The 16,753-nt window shown below is 38.7% G+C and overlaps 1 protein-coding gene across 2 annotated transcripts in view; it reads right to left on the bottom strand.

Annotated features, from left to right (window-relative positions):
* Positions 1-16,753, bottom strand: part of ABCG1 (ATP binding cassette subfamily G member 1) — a 53,449-nt gene that overhangs the window by 23,953 nt on the left and 12,743 nt on the right. The window lies entirely within an intron of this gene.

Below are 16,753 nucleotides of genomic sequence, written 5' to 3'. Positions count from 1 at the left end.
ATCTTAATCATGTTAAAATAAATAAAATGACATTGATCAGACAGTAGTAGTAATTGTAAATAATATTAGTTATAATTTTTCTTGGCTAATATACCATATTTTTGGACTATAAGATGCACATTGGCTTTAGAGGAGGAAAACATTTCTAATATTTTTCTATGATTTTCCAATAAGTTTGTATCAGCTCTAGACTGGTTAAAACAATCTTTCAGTTGTTACAGAAAAAGTTTTTTATTGTAGGCCTAAACATTATGGTGGTCTAGATCAGGGGTGTCAAACTCGATTTCATTGAGGGCCACATAAGGTTTGTGTTTGACCTTGAGGGCAGGGCGGGGCCAGGGGCATGGCCAGTCCTAGAGGGAGACAGAGATAAGCGCACCTTGCCTCCCCACAGCTCTAATTCTTAAAATTTGGGCATGCTGGGGGAATCGGTACCTGAAGTGAGAGGAGAGCGCAGGCTGAATGGGCGGGGAAAGAGTACTGGACTTTCAACATTTGTGCGAGGAACCCGGGAACTTAAGCAGCAGCATGTTGCATGCCTCAACAAGCCAGCTGGTGGCCACTGGGGTCTGCAACCAGAGTATATCTGGTCAGCCCAAGAGGCGGGGAGAGGCTTGGAATGGTATGTAGGAAATCATCCTGTCTCTGCAGCATCCGCCCACCTGCACCATCCCACCTTGCCATGAGTGACGTTGAATTGGGCATGCCCGCTCAGTCATATGACATCCCTCAGCCACACCCACCCAACCGGTCACTAGGAGGAACCAGTTGTTGTTGTTTTTAAACAAATTTTATTAATTTTAAAGACAAACAAAACAAAACATCATTAAACATTAAAAACATAAAACCTCTTTCCATTATAAATCTTTACAAGGCAGGTAAACATTATTTTATATCGCATACTTCTAATTTACCCCATTTCCATGTAGACACATAAATTCCCTTTAACAAATTTCACATTATTTCTCTTTACTCTTATTCAATCACATTTCTTTTCTATATTTATCTACTATTAAATCATCATATTTATACTTCCCTCTGACTTGTTTACAATTATTCTCATCTGGCATTCCTCCGAGATTTTATTAATTCTCAGTTAAACATACACACACAAAACATAAAACTTCCTTTTAGAAAGTAGCTTGGCCCCAGATTACCTCTTTTTGTATGGACTTCAATTAAATTCATGCTCTTCTTATATACCATTACCTATCTTGTTTACCATTCTATATCTTCTATATAACTCCTCCCCGCTTTTCCCTCTTCTTAATTCTATTTTATATATTTCATCTTGCTTTAAGTCAATATTTTTATATCTTTTGTCCATTTTTTTCCATTTCCATTTATCTCATTCCCAATATAAAAAAAGATAATTTCTCCTGAAATCACTAATCAGAGTATGATGCCTTTCTATCATTCCCCTAAATTGAAATTTAAAATAACACCTAAATCCCAATCTGATTCTGCTTAGTACATTCTACTATTTCAAAAACAGATACTACAATAATAAATCTATAATAACATCAGCACATTAGCCCGTTAAACTCTATAATTAAACTAATATTTTAAACATTTCCTTTAATATTTTATTAAAACTTAAAATCATTCATTATTAAATGTTTTAACATTGTACTTTAATATTTTAATTCTTTTATTGAATCTTATAAAATTCTAATTTTCTATTTTTAATACAAATACTACAATACTATCATGTGTACTTTGCAGAATCCTTTTTTTTTTTAGATCATACATTACCCTTTGTCCCTAAATTTTTTTTTCTTTTTCCCATCTTGTTTTATACCTTTGTAACTTTTTCCCCCCTTTTCCCTTTCTTTCTTGACCCAGCTAGACTTTTTACCCACTCCTCTCCAAACCTCCGCCTTCTTGGCTTCCCCTCTCTGTTGTATTTTTCTTTCCTTTTGCTTTCTAGCATTATATTGATTTTGCATCTTATTTTTCTCTTTCATAGATATTTTTTTAAGTCTTAAGTCCTTCCTTTTCCCTCCTCTCTTTCTCCTTTCTTTCTTAATCAAACTTTTTAGCTCATTAAAAATGGCTTCTTCTTCCTCCGCTTCTTCCAGCTGTTGTTGAATTTGCTGACACATAACAAGCGCCATTTCTAAAAAACAAAGGGCTTCTCCCATAGCATCCTTGCCTTCTTTCCTTATTTTTACATATTGTTTTCTTAGTTCATTGAGAGATAGAGCCATTATAAACTTTTTCTTCTTCTTTTTCTTTATCTTCTTCTTGTTATTAAGCCAATCAAAATATTTCCAAACTTAAAACAATTCCCCAAAGTCCCAAAGTCATCAAACAGTCCAGGCAAAGCACAAAATTCTTCCTTTTGCAGTTTCTCTTCCTGGGGTAATGTCAATTAGGGAAAAAAACCCAATCTGTATTTTAAATCCTTTTTGCAATTAGCTTCTAGTCTCTTAATCTTCAAGGCATCTCCTCCAACAAAGTCTTAATATAATTTTTTTTTCCAAACCTCTCCCTTCCCACTTGTAACAAAGGGCTTTAAATGTTTACCTTCTATTAGAAAGCAGATTTTCCATGTCCATTTGTTAGTTCCATAAGGGAGGGAGAGTGACTTTCCCTTTCAGCACTTTCATTTGCCGCTTTAGAAAACCTCCATTGGGAACATCCAAAAAAAAAATAGTAGTTTTCAAGGTATTAAACATGTCCTTAAAGTCCCGGTTCAGCCAAGAAAAACTTTCATTTTGTAACTTCCTCCTTCTTCCTCCTGCACATTCTTAAGCCAGTTGCTGGCTTCTTTGTGGCGGCCATTGAGACCGCCGCTCCACCGCCTTGAGAAAAGGGGTTTTTTGCCGGCTGGGGAGGAGGTCTGCGATACTCCTCAACCCCTGTCCGGATCCCCCCTATCTTCGGCTGCCTCAACAGGGCAGCCTTATCCTCCAGATCCGTTGGGATCGGAAGCACCAAGACGGCTAGCACGGCAGGGATCGCGGAGAATCGTGAATCCCTGCCGTCACCGAAGCCTGGCAAACCGGAAGTCCGGAAGAACCAGTTGTTAAATTACTTGAATCCCACCACTATGTAATTTGATGGAAAAATGTAAAAGGAGAAGGATATGGAATAAATGAGAATATTTGTGTCTGGTAAACACGTTTTTGCATGATCAGTTTTGTAGTACAACAGTAATAGAATAAGTCCCCCAAGAATTACAGTCTATCATTAAGGAAGAAAAATATTGAGATGAAGAAAATACAGAGAAGAATGAGTTGAAAACCAATTTTTGTGTATTTTCCCTACTTGAAGATTTAGGAGATTTCTAAAGTGATTTTAGAAAGCTGGATGGCATTTATCAGACAGCATGCTGTGACAGAATTATTTTCTTTTTCATTGTTTTGCATCATTACATTTTCCCTGCCTCTTAATCATAAACCAAAGTTAGCTGAACAAGCTAAAAAGAAGCACCAGCCCATTGGCTAATAACTGCAAAAGGCACAATCTGCCAGGTTGTCAGAGAGACAGTGCCTTTTTTCATTATTGTTTGGGAAGTGCAAAACATAAGCGTGTAAATATTCCTGCCACCACAAAGATATTAACTTCAACACCAATAAACATACTTGGATGATGATTATTTAGAAGCTTCCTTGATAATTTTAGCAAAGGTTGCATTTTAATTTGGTGAATAGATTCATGTAATGAATACAATAAAGTATCTAGATCTTGAATAGGCATAAAGGCATTTATATTTAGGATTGTGTATGTGTGCTGTTTGAAGGAAAATCTATCTGGTTTAGTTCCAAGCTGGGTGAAAGACTCTGGAAACAACATGGAGGTTAACTGGAAAGGAAGTTTATTGAACAGAACCACAAAGATCGCGTGTAGTTCTGGGTCAGCTAAACCACAGGTTGAATGAGTGGATGGATCTTTATAGGTTTACTGTGACTTTGAAGTTTGAATTGTTCTGGTGTTGTGCAATGAAGGGGCTTGTGTTCTGAAAGGGTGTTGGGCAATTCCTAATTGTGGCTACTGGCTTTTGTCTTGTGTTGGATCTTGGGTGAGGGGCTGCTTCTAATCTACCATTTTGCCTTTGTTAGCTGTCAAACTTTGCTGCAAGGAGTTTTGAAATATCCTGTCTTGAATAGGCCGCTGCTGGCAGTATTTGCTTTGCTTATGAATAGTGCCATCTATATAGTTGGCTTCTTCTTTCAATAAGTCCTTTATCTCCTTAAGTACTAGCACTTCAAATAAAAAAGCAGAAACAAGGAATGATTTCAAGATAGCTTCCAAATCTCAAATGTTCTCAATTTACAATAGTTCATTTGGTGACCATTCAAAGTTACAATGGCCCTGGAAAAAGTTAGTTATAACTATTGTTCACACTTACAATTGTTGCAGAATCCCCAAGGATTTACATTTGGGTGCTGGCTCACATGTATGACAGTCGCAGTGTGCCAGGGTCATATGGTCATCTTTTGCGTTCTTCCTGGGAAGCCAGATTCACTTAATAACCTTGTTACTAATTTAATAACTGTAGTGATTCACTTAACAACTATGGCAAAAAATAATTGTAAAATGGGGCAAAGTTCATTTAACAAATGTCTCACTTAACAACAGAGATTTTTGGGCTCAATTGTGATAATAACTCGAGGACTATTTATAAAAAGGGGAAAAAACTCAACCTATCCTTCAGCTTCACAACCCATCCAAGACAACATTCCAAAGTTTGTTCACCTTTATTTTGGCCACTTTGTGAACAGATTATCTTTGAATCAGTCCAAATCACATTTTAAAGAATCTGCTCCCAGTTCCACAAACTTTCCCCAGAGTCCATTGACGATTTGAAGCATATATGTGTACAGGCAGAGCTCCGATATGAATTCTGAGTTAGAATGTTTGGACAAGATTTTATCCCTGCAGTACCAACTGCATGATCTCTTAGAGCTCCTTTTCTCAGCCAGTGACTGGATAAACCTTCAGCAAAATGTATTCTTTGGGTTTCTCTATTTTCGTTATTCATTAGCACTATAATGGATAAACTGCAAACATTTTACACAAATCTCGCGAGCTATACTTAATGCCTTATCACTGGCAGAGGAACTGAATTATTTTGCTCGCTTTGAAGTGGAGACATCAGAAATAGATAAAACACAACTACCAGCCCATTGTAGCCCCCACCTCATGGTGGAGGAACAGGAGGTGAGGAGCATTCTGAGGGCTGTGGACCCTAGAAAGGCTGCCGGTCCTGATGGTATCTCGGGCCGAGTGCTTAAAGACTGTGCTGATCAGTTGGCTGGAGTCTTTACCAGGATCTTCAATCGGTCTTTATCCCAGTCCACTATTCCATCTTGTTTGAAGGTTTCCACCATTGTTCTGCTGCCAAAGAAGTTCCCTATCAATAACCTCAACGATTACAGACCAGTGGCACTCACTCCTATCATCATGAAGTGCTTTGAGAAATTGGTCTGCCGGCACATCATTTCTGGTCTTCCACATATATTTGATAAACACCAGTTTGCATACAGAACAAATAGATCTACAGAGGATGCTATAGCCATCACTCTTCACATTGCTCTGACTCATCTAGAACAGCGGGAGGGCTACGTGAGGATGCTTTTTGTGGATTTTAGTTCAGCGTTTAACACAATTCTTCCACATAGACTAGCGTCTAAACTTCTGGACCTTGGGCTTTCTAATTCAGTTTGCCTTTGGATTATGGATTTCCTGTCTGGCCACTCACAGAGGGTCAGACTAGATAATCATACCTCTTCAGCCCTTATTCTTAACACTGGTACACCACAGGGTTGCATGTTCAGTCCCTTACTCTATACTCTCTATGTGCATGACTGCATTCCCACTCACGCAAGTAATAATATTGCTAAATTTGCAGATGATACAACAGTGGTGGGACTTATCTCCGGGGAGGACGAGTCTGCCTACCGAGATGAGGTGGACCGGTTGCTTTCATGGTGTGGAGACAACAACTTGGTCCTCAACACCAATAAGACCAAGGAGCTTATAGTGGATTATAGAAGGAACAGATCAGACATCCAGCCCTTGCTTATCAATGGAGACCGAGTGGAGCAAGTGGCCACTTTTAAGTTTCTGGGTGTTACCCTAAAAGAGGACTTGACCTGGGGTGTCCACATTGCAGCCCTGGTCAAAAGGGCCCAGCAGAGATTATACTACCTGAGGCTTCTCAGAAAACAACAACTGAATGAGAAACTGCTGGTGACCTTCTACCGCTGCACCATAGAAAGCATTTTAACATACTGCACCACTGTATGGTTTGCCCATTGCACAGTGGCAGATAGGAAAGCACTCCAGAGGGTTAATGTCATTGTTCAGAAGATCATTGGTTACGCTCTCCCCTCTTTGGAAGAGCTTTATAGATCCCGCTGCCTTAAGAAAGTTTAAAACATTCTCAAAGATCCATCTCATCCCAGGAAAACATTTTTTGAACTATTGCCATCTTGCAGACGGTACAGAATAATAAAAACAAGGACAAATACAGCTTCTATCCCAGGGCAGTATCTCTTTTGAATTCTGCTGTATAAGTGCAGTGTTGGTGTGGTGTTGGGGGTTTCCGGTTCAATGTGTGGAGGGTGACTGATGTGTGTTTGCGTTTATTTTCATGGTCATGGTCATGATGTACACTGAAGATGGTGTTTGATTTCGTTGTACGATGTGCAATGACAATAAAGTAAACTAAACTTATTTATAGCCATTCATAAAGGATGCTTCCTAAAATAGAATGGATCTGTTCTGGATTAAGTGAACTTTAAAAAAATCAATAAAACATGCCTTTTGCTTCTCATTTGGTATCACACTGTTCTCTTCCTTTCTTATATTTGATATAAACATTTGGAGAAATGCTTTATCTGCCTATTGTTTTCCATGTGTTTGCCTTTCTGTCTAGTTTTCAGTCACTTTTTAATTACAGTCAACAAGTATGCTACCCTTTATAATGCTAAGTATCTAAGGCGTGGGTATTAATTTTGGAATGAAAACAGTTCTCATAGTACTTGTTCAACCCAAATTATGTTTGAATTCCTACATCAAGGCTACGTTAAGCTTGTTGACACAGGCCTTTCCCTAAAGGATTGGATCAACTACAACCTCCAGGAAGTCCCATGTGGCTGCTCCAAGGCTTTCCCAAGGTTGTGCTACACACACTCATATGCACCGTGGCTTGGCTTGGCATCAGTACAAATCTTGGTTCTGCAAATGCAACAGAGGAAAACCTCAGCACATTTTTACTTTTATAGAGAGATTCTTAGTGTACTTCCAAAATAATTTTCAAAACGTAGCTGAAATGATTTTGGGAGCCCTTATAGTATATGAACAAGGTGTCCCTATTTGTCTTTATAAATACACTAGCTCTATACCCATGCTTCGCTACGAAAACTATGTGGTTGGGCTTAGTTTTGGGGGAGGAAAATAAGAAGGAAAAAAATCTGCCTCTGCCTACCAGCAACCATTGGTATTCATCTGGCTAGCATCCTGTCAATGTGTGAGAGAGTTGAGGGGTGTTTGGATACTGAAACAGTATTTGCTGTGTGAGCAAAAAGGAGACAGCATGGCTTAACTCAACTGTACTGTACTAAAGCTGCTTGCTGCTGTGAAACTGAAACTGAAACTCCTCTCCTCTGCTTGTTTTGCATTTGGAAGAGATTTACTTTCAGGTAGGGAGGGGGAGTAGAACACACACACACACACACACACACACACACACACACACACACGTGTGTGTATGTGTGTGTGTGTATGTATGTATGTATGTATGTATGTATGTATATAAAATTTCATTTGGTGGGTTTGCAGAGCTGGTCTAACAGGATGAAGCATCTTATACCATGCTGCTGTATTAAGCTTCTGAATCATTGCTGTAATGTACCATACAAGTGTATTTGCACATCCTGTTTTAAAAGGAGAGCATATAAAAAACTTATCAAATTGGATTTTCTTAAGTAGTACTGCAGGCCAGAGGGATTTAAAACCCGGTGACATAGGTTATCCCACTGGAAATGGGTGAAAGGTCTTATAAAAGTCTACCATGCAAGCTGACTAATACTAAAACTGCTCTTTGTAATCTAAAATACTCAGACACAAATAGCAATAGCGTTTAAACTAATATACCACTTCATAGTGCTTTATAGCATTTTCTAAGCAGTTTATAGAGTCAGTATATTGTCCCCAACAATCTAGGTCTTCATTTTACCGACCTGAGAAGGACGGACGTCTGAGTCAACATTGAGCCGGTTAGAACTCCTGGCAGTGGGCAGAATTAGCCTACAGTGCAGCATTCTAAGCACTGTGCCACCATGGCTTGCAGCACTTATTAGTAAACATATATTTCAAATACCTGGACTCTTTGCTGTATCGAGCTGAATATTCATTGGACTGTGTTGACCCACATATTTTATATTGGCATCACAAGTATATTTGGCAATATCTGATCCTTTCAGATCTTTATTGCTTGCAGTGGACTTAACCAAGAATCAAAGAGTTTAGAAATGGCTGAGGATTCCACCAAAGAGCCATTGCCTGAGAAAATAAGCTACATTGGTACAGATCACAAAACTCACATAAGGGCCATATCGTACCTGAAAAAAAAAAAAAAACCAAAGTCTTTTCTCTACCATCAGTACCATCAGTAACACCTTTACCTAATTTGCTGGCTGAGAATTCTGGTAACTAGACTCCAAACATACCTAGAAGGCATTGGGTTAGAGTAAATTGCAGTATCAACATCATTCTGTATAGTGAACGGATAAGAGAAAAACTGCCATTTTGATTATTTGCAATCTACTTGCACAGCTGACAAAGACAAAAAGCTATACATAAAATATGTCTACCATTAATCAGTGTACAAAGTACGAGATGCTTTCTGAATATTTCTTACATGTATGATTGTCTCTTGTGCTAAGTTTCCAACACAGGTAATAAGTGTTATGTCATCATATCTCTGAGAAAAGAAAATATACAGCCATTTCAAAACAGAAGTTAAATTGCAGTCACTATAAATAAAATTTATGACAAAGCACCATCATTTCACAACAAAGATTTGTATTGTGTTCAGCCAGTTGGTTATTCAAGTGCTAAATGTTAGTCATGGGTGCAGTCATAAAAAGACAAATTGGAAGACACTGCAACAACTTTAACACCTGGTAAGCTAAGAAATTGGTGGAAACTATATGGCTAAAGGAGGTAGATCCCATATATAAAAAAGGAAGGACTTCTTTCATAAGTCTTATACTGATCTAATTAACCAGTTTCAATCTCTATGAGCCAATTTACAATTGATTAGCTAAACTCACAACTAAAGAATACTATCATCCTCTGCAGCATTTATTAGTGAACATATATTTCAAATTCTCATTTTTCATGCTATCAAAAAATTTTAAGTACACTTTGAAGACAAAATCAAAGAATTAATGTCTCCAAGAAAAAAAAACCCACAAACACATCAAAATTAGTGTTAGGTATAAAATAAAATCTTAATTTAATTATCTAACATAGACTACAACTGCTACAAGATTGCTATGATAAAACAGAGTAGAGTAAGATTGCAAACACTGGTTCTTAAAGTCTTTATTACTATAGTATACATTATGACAAAATGGAATTTTAGAGAGTAAGACAGAACTTATAGAAAGTTGAAACAGAACTAGATAATCTGAAACTGAGAGAGAAGGATATCGTTTAAAAACCTAGAGCAATCCCAGAGGTTTCTGATGAAGCTACTAGAAAAAGGGTCATTAAAGTCTTGGCAATTATTTGGATTTGGAAGAGGATGATATAGAGGCAGAAACTGTGAGAAACACCCCAAGGGAAGTTTTGATGTACTTTGTCAGAAATAAAAAAAGCATTCAAATTTTGCAGCAGCATTTTAATACAAGATTGACTAGTGATAATACATATATAACTATCTTTAAAAATTCCTATCTATCAGCATTTTATGTAAGAGAAAAGAATTTTTTTTTTTTAAATTGAAATATTAAAGCAGAAGAGGATCCCATTTCAATTGGACAAACAGGAAGGTGTGATTTTTACTTTTAAACAGCAGCGGTTTTGACTGAATTCTGTCCAGAAGGTGAGATAATTTCTAGAAAAGTTCAAAGAAAATTTACAGGAGATTCAAACTGAGGTATCAGATTCAAAAAAATGCAACAGATGTAAATAGAAACTGAAAGAAATAATACTGAAATAGTTACTTTATGGATAAATTTTTTGAAATGTTTTGCATGAATATTGATTAGTTGCTTAACATCAAATATAAACAGAGCAAATGCTCCTCAAAAGAGTGTTAAAAATCATATGAAGAAATTAAAACAGAAGCTATCCTATTTTTGACTGTCAAACTCATTATCTATTGCAGGGGTCTGCTTATTTTCTACCATCAGTGCCACCTTTATCTAATTTGCTGTTTGGGAATTCTGGTAACTAGACTCCACACATACCTAGAAGGCATCAGGTTAGAGTAAAATGCAATATCAATATCGTTGTGTACAGTGAACAAATAAGAGTAAAACTGCCAATTTGATTAGTTGTTCCAAGAGACAGAAGCTCCCACGGTGAATGTCTACTTCCATATCTTCAGCAGACATTTTCTGGTCAGACAATTGGTTGGGTAGTATTTATCTAAAAAAGGTAGCTTCACAAATATACAAGTCAAGCTTGACTTTATTTCCTTTTTCAGCTATAAATCATGTTGTTATACTGTTATCTGATATGTCATTTAATCTATGTGTCAGAATCATGAAAATAATTTTCTAAATCACATAGAATGTAACTAAGAGAAACTAAGACGATTAAATGCCTGGAGACTAAAACATATAAAGAACAATTGCAGGATTTGGGTTTGGCTAGTCTAGAAAAAATAAGGACTAGGCGTGACATGATAGCAGTATTCCGGTATTTGAGGGGCTGCCACAAAGAAGAAGGGGTCAACTTATTTTTCAAAGCAAAACAGGAAGAAACAATGGATGGAAACAAATCAAAGAGAGAAGCAACCTGAAATTAAGGAGAAACTTCCTAACAGTGAGAACAATTAACCAGTGAAATGGCTTCCCTTAGAAGTTGTGGGTGCTTCATCACTGGAATTTTTAAGAAGAGACAGTCTGAAATGGTAAAGTCATTTGTCTGAAATGGTATAGGAGGTGGACAAGAGGCCCCCAACTGGTGGTCTGCAGGCCACTGGTGGTCTGCAAGAAAATTTTGGTGGTCTGCGGCACACCTGGGTGAAGGAGCTGCTCTGGGATGACCAATGGGCCAGTCGTAGAGCTCTGGATTATGGGACCGGCCAGGCAGCTTGTGGTGGTGCTGGAAATCTCCGCCATAGAGGGAGGAATGTGCAACTTGCAACTTTGCAGGAGATGCTCAGTGCAAGGAGCAGCGCAGCCCTTTCTGGCCAGAACGAGGTAATGGTGCTGTTGCGGCAAGAGGTGGTGGTGGTGGCGGCGAGGCAGGCCGAAGCAACACGTGTTGGCAATCCACAGATCTTTCTTCCCCCTGCTGTGGCTTCCCTCCCCTCCCACTCATTCCTCATCTGGCCTGAGAAGGGGGGTTCACTCCATATTGCAGGACAGGAGCAAGGCTTCATCTCTTGCTGGATCTCGCTGGTGTTTCTTCTGGCCCTTGTTGGTCCTGCGTGACTGGGAGACACGCGACTTCCTCTCCGCAGCAAAAGAGATAGAGATGAGAGAGAGATAAGAGAGAAAGGGAGACATACAGAGAGATGAGAGAGAAAGATAGAGATGAAAGAGATATTGAGAGATGAGAGATACAGAGAGATGTGTGTGTGAGAAAGAGATACTGAGAAGATGAGAGAATGAGAAATACAGAGAGATGAGATGAGGTGTGTGTGTGTGTGTGTGTGTGTGTGTGTGTGTGTGTGTGTGTGAGAGAGAGAGAGAGAGAGAGAGAGAGAGAGAGAGAGAGAGAAGATTCCGGTGTTTTATTTTATGTGGGAAATGGGTCCAAATGGCTCTTTCAGTGTTTAAGGTTGCAGAATCAGATGGCCACGCTAAGTGCCTGAAGGTCCCCATCCCGTCACTGGGTGTCCAGGCTCTTCAGCAACCGGTGTGCTGGATTCATATTAGTGGTCCGTGGGATTTAAAATTATGAATTTAGTGGTCCGTGAGGTCTGAAAAGTTGGGGACCCCTGGACTAGAAGACCTCCAAGGTATTTTCTATGCTGTTCTATTCTGCTCTGCTCTACTCTACTCACCATTTCCTAGTCCCATGGACTCTCATAGTATTTAAAGCAACATATTAAACATCATTTCTGGATCTTGATCATGTGGCTTTGTTCTCAGTTACTCATGACCTCATGACTCATACATATGGATTATTGCAATGTGCTATAGATGGGGCTGCCCTTGAAGAGCATTTGGAAGATTCAGCTGCTGCAGAATGCAGCTGTATGGGTAGGAAAAAGTGTCAGATATTCAATACATATAATACCAGTGCTTGGTTGACAGTGTGTTTCCAGGTGCAATTCAAGGTGGGGCCAGGTTCCCTTAAAGACCATTTTCTTCCAGTTGTTTCTAACCATTCAACTCAGGCAGGCAGGTTGGGATTTGGATTCCTTCAGCTGTCAGCTGGCAGGAGACAGGCTTTCTCTGTCGTAACCCTGTCCTCTGGAATATTCCCCTTCAGATATCAGGATGACCCTGAAATTGTTGGCATTTATCAGGGCTTTGAATCTTGGTTATGTGCCTGGGCATAGAGCTCCAACTGTGTTAAGAGCTCCATTTCCTGCTGTATTAAGATCTCTATTACCATTTTTACTTAGTGTTCTAAATATTTGTGTTGTACTGTTTTGTTTTTATGGTTTTAAAAAAGTCACTTGTTGAGATGGGCAGCAATACAAATCAAATAAATCAATAAATAAATGTCTCTTCCCACCCACCTCTTGCCCCCATATGAAGTTTTCATTTTAATATGCACTTCTGTTGTACTTGGCAAGGTGTGAAATTTAGTCTTAGGAGTTATTTTATAATGAATCAGTCCAGGATTTTTCAAAATGTGTTCCATGGAACTCTAGGGTCTATGAAAAATATATTCAGTTCCACTAAGAAACTAAGAATGAAAAAAATATCTCTCCAACCCAGCCAGTTTTCTATCTCTAAAGCTTAATCTCTTGATCAGAGGTTCTGGAAAACATTTTGCTGCTATTTTTAACTTATAGATTCTGTGGCCTGAAAAAGTTGGAAAGCTCCTGCTCTAATACAATGGAATACAGCATAATTTTATTTGTTTGTTTGTTTATATCCTTTATTATTTTTACAAATAACTCAAGGTGGCAAACATATCCAAAATAATAACTATTGACAGCAATTGTCAACAGTTTCATCCATAAACCTTTTCTGACCCATTTTCTCCATGGCAATCTGTCCCTAACCTGACTTTCAGGTATTGCAGTGGTGTGGACCCAAAATATCAGAACAGATTGTCAAGCACTATGTTTGTAAGCATATAGAAAAAACGCTACCATTTCCAGAAATTAGTTTGAATTAATAAAGATCGGGTCATAGTAATCATATTTTTTCACTGCAGATAAATAATCAGGTAACATAAAAAGCTGAGAAAATAAGCGACTATAACCATGATAGAAAACCCATGGCATGTGTGCCAGAGGTGGCATGCAGAGCCCTCTCTGCCAGCACGCCAGCCGTCTCCCCAGCTCAGCTCAGCTCAGCTCAGCTCTGCTCTGCTCTGCTCTGCTATGCATGAGCGCATGCCTCCTGTCAGCTAGCTGGTGTTCAGGTCTCTGCAGCACGTGCATGGGAGGTGGGGCGCATACGGGGGACACGCATGCATGCACGGGGATGTGTGCACATTGCATTTTGGGTTTTGCGCATGCGTATACATGTGTGCATGTGCTTTGGGCACTTGGTGCCAAAAAGGTTAGCCATCACTGGGCTATAATGTTTCTTGATATCATCTGTCAAAGTCTTCAGTGCTAGCCTACTCAAAAAGTTGAATAAAGTGCAATCTGGTAGACTTGCAAATAGTCAAACATGTTAGAACCTGCCTCTCAATAATAGGCACTAGGATTATGTGAGAAAGATTAAGGCAAATGCAAATATGTATATAGCACTGTTGCAGCTCAGAACAGAGTGAGCCTTTTAAATAGGTCAGTGAATAATAATAATAACCCTGTAGATGCCAGACTACATGAAAGTGTTTCTGGGATGTCTTCCATGAGGCAACCATCCTGCCATCCACCTGAAGAAGTTATACTTTGCTCAGAAATCACTACTTGCCCATTTGCTTTTTTTTACCAGATAAAGGGAGAAACAACAAGAGAATGCTTGCATGATTCATGATTTTAATATTTTGAGTGACTGCCAATTTATGCAAATATTATGGACTCCCTCCCCCCCCCCATTCAATTGAGTAGATTCCAGAAGAAAAGGGATGAAGGGTTGTTGGGGTTTTTTTGAGTATCATAAGTATCTATTTATTTATTTATTTTATTTATTTAATTTGTCAATCGCTTACAAGATAATAGGTATAAGTATAAACATGAATAAGAATACAGGAAATAGGTATGAATAAATGGGGACAATCGGCACGATTGTGCACTTATGCACCTCCCCCCCCATAGACTTCTTAGGATCTACTTATGGATTGTCAAATACAAAAACATATACTTGAGAAATACAGAAATACATGTGCAGAAAATAAACATGGGGTAGGAGAAGAGCACATTTACATCAGGTTTACATATAAAGCATCTCCATAGTTATGTGATTTACATTCAGATGCTTGACAACTGATTCACATGTATGATAGTTGCAGTGTCATGGGATCACCTTTTGCAACCTTCTGACAAGCTGATCTACATTCAGCATTTCAGATCAGTTTAGATAATAGCATAATATATAGGCATCCTTGGAACCTTTTGCAACCTTCTGACAAGCAAAATCAACGGGGAAACCAGGTTCATTTAAGAACTGTTGAAATAAATCTGAACCACCTTCTGTTTCCAAAGTCTAACCGACCCACATTCAGCATTTCAGATCAGTTTCGATAATAGCATAATATATAGGCAACCTTGGAACCTTCTGACAAGCAAAATCAATGGGGAAACCAGATTCATTTAAGATTTATTTAAGATTTATTTTAAAATAAATCTGAACCACCTTCTGTTTCCAAAGTCTAACTGATCTACATTCAGCATTTCAGATCAGTTTAGATAATAGCATAATATATAGGCAACCTTGGAACATAGAGTTTGTATATATTTTAAGCAATGATTCTTAAACTGCCTCTAAAATAAATACTGCATACTCTATGCAGTTTTTAAAATTCTCTGTCACATTTCCATACATATTTCTCCTTTAACTAGAAATTTAAATACTGAAGACAATAAACAGAGGAAAGTACTGTTTTAAAATATTTAAATACTTACGTTTTAAAAGTACGTTAATAACATAAAGAATATATTCTATTCTACAAAAAAGAATGTGTATGCAGCATCATAGACCCAATCTAAGACTTTGACTGTGGTAAGAAACTTAGGCTTAAGGGAGCCTTAAGTCTTGCCCTATCCATATTGCTAAGTTACCCTATTGTAAATACAGGCTACCAACCATTTCTGCAAAACTGCACACTAAACACTGTCATTATTACTTGTCCTCACTCTACTGTAAATGTCCTTGTGCTTTGTTAGATCTGGGAGGATGGGTCCAAGAACGGAGGCAAGACTCAGATAGTAACAACAGCTCTTTATTAGTAACTTCAGATCTGAGCAAAATATCCTGGCCGCAGCAGCCCCTTATATAGGGCTGGCTGCGGCCAGGCAGCCAATGAAGGCGATTTGAGTTTGCCGTGCTTGGCTGGGCCAATCGCGGCAGCCCGTCTACTAGCCAATCAGATCAGCCTGCGGTGACCAATCACGATCTGCTATTCGCGGGCCAATCAGAGTTGCAGGCTTTCGAGCCTGCTAGTCCGGAACATGCTTAATGTTGAGTTGAAAGTACTATAATACTTTACAGCAGGGGTCCCCAGGCCCCAGATCGATATCAGTCCATGGCCTTTTAGGAAACCGTGCCATTTAGCTGGAGGTGAGCAGTGGGTGAGCAGAACTGCGCGTGCATGGGATATAGATTGTGTGCTCCTCCCACTGGTCCGTGGAAAAATTATTTTCCAGGAAACCGGTCCCTGGTGCCAAAAAGATTGTGGACCACTGCTTTACAATTTATGCCAGCATAAGTTTGCTATCAAGTTACCCTATGCGTTTTATTTTCTTTTAGACAAACTCTTCCATTTTGATTGGCTACACCCCTTCATATGGGTCATTACTCACCCCCCCACTACTGAAAGACCCTTTATAATAAAAGCTGTAGCAAACATTACTGAGCCAAACCTAGGATAATGCAAAAAAGGTATTTTGATGTTAAAGCTTACTGTTGTGTCTGCATATACATACAAGCTAAACAATACAATACATGCATATATAATACATACATATACATACAATACATATATAATACATATACAATGCATTCATATATAATTTTGAAAACTCTGTACACATATACACAATATGTGAACCCTTTTAAGGACTGTTCCTAGAAAGGAAATGGATTGGCCATTGAGAGGGCACAGCCAGAAGGCAATTGGTTCCTGGGGACTATGGTACTTGGCCAGAACAAACACTTGCAGGTTGCTACTGAAGCATCCCAATCTGAACAAAATTTCGGATTGGATGGCTCCCAGGATTGCAAAAGGTGTGATCTGTCCTAGATGGAACTGTTCTTCCTTGAGG

Source organism: Pseudonaja textilis, chromosome 7 (genome assembly GCF_049901715.1).
Source record: "Pseudonaja textilis isolate UNSWEBS1 chromosome 7, rPseTex1.2, whole genome shotgun sequence".
Classification (NCBI taxonomy): Eukaryota; Metazoa; Chordata; class Lepidosauria; order Squamata; family Elapidae; genus Pseudonaja; species Pseudonaja textilis.
The sequence above is the reverse complement of the archived record's forward strand: the minus strand, read 5'-3'. Positions and strand labels throughout refer to the sequence as shown.